This window comes from Pundamilia nyererei, unplaced genomic scaffold (genome assembly GCF_000239375.1).
Source record: "Pundamilia nyererei isolate P.nyererei 1_Seehausen unplaced genomic scaffold, PunNye1.0 scaffold00356, whole genome shotgun sequence".
NCBI classification, from domain to species: domain Eukaryota; kingdom Metazoa; phylum Chordata; class Actinopteri; order Cichliformes; family Cichlidae; genus Pundamilia; species Pundamilia nyererei.
Window position 1 is genome coordinate 183,549 of NW_005187757.1, and position 786 is coordinate 184,334.

Below are 786 nucleotides of genomic sequence, written 5' to 3' on the forward strand. Positions count from 1 at the left end.
TAGGATTCGTCGCGTCATCACTGAACAACCGGATACAGTACTATCCCAAAAACTTGGGTTTGGGCATTTTGCTTCTAATTAATCACAACATCCAAAATATAACAAGATACAATTAAGTCTTTTGCATAATACTGCAGTGCATGTAATTAAAATGGGAGAAATTTATGCGGTAACAGAAAAATTATATTTCAGTTTTTGGGGGGTGGAAAGTGGGTCCAATGACACGTCTCTGCAGTGTGATGGACCGTCCAAATTACCCAGAACACCACTGCTGCAGAATTTTCTAAAAGGAAAGGAAAAAAAAAAACAAAAAAAAACGTAGGACCTCGGGTGAACTGATGCCAGTTTAAAGATAGTGGGTATCTAACAATGAACACTTCTACCCCTAATTTGTATTATTCAGCATAGTTCAATCAGAGCTACACATTTTAAATGAACCTGTGGAAACAAAGCACCCAACTATCACTACTGCTCAGACATGAAGACAACACATGAAGATGTTCAAGGGGTCCAAACTTAAAATCAAAGGTTGCTATAAAATAGCCAATTATTAATGAAAAGTCTTTTCTCAAGGTCATCCGTCTTACCACTGTGGAACGTCACTCTTACACACACACGAACAGATTAACATCTCCTCCCACACAGTAACTCAACATGAAATCTGAGCACCACAGATGTCAAAAGAAACTTGTGTGGAAGGATGGGTTCATGCACACAAATAATCTCTCTCTCTCACACACACACACACACACACACACACACACACACACACACACACACACACAC

The 786-nt window shown here is 39.2% G+C and overlaps 1 protein-coding gene across 18 annotated transcripts in view; it reads right to left on the reverse strand.

Moving 5' to 3' along the window:
- Nucleotides 1–786, reverse strand: part of madd (MAP-kinase activating death domain) — a 50,760-nt gene that overhangs the window by 9,591 nt on the left and 40,383 nt on the right. The gene's annotated exons all lie outside the window — the stretch shown is intronic.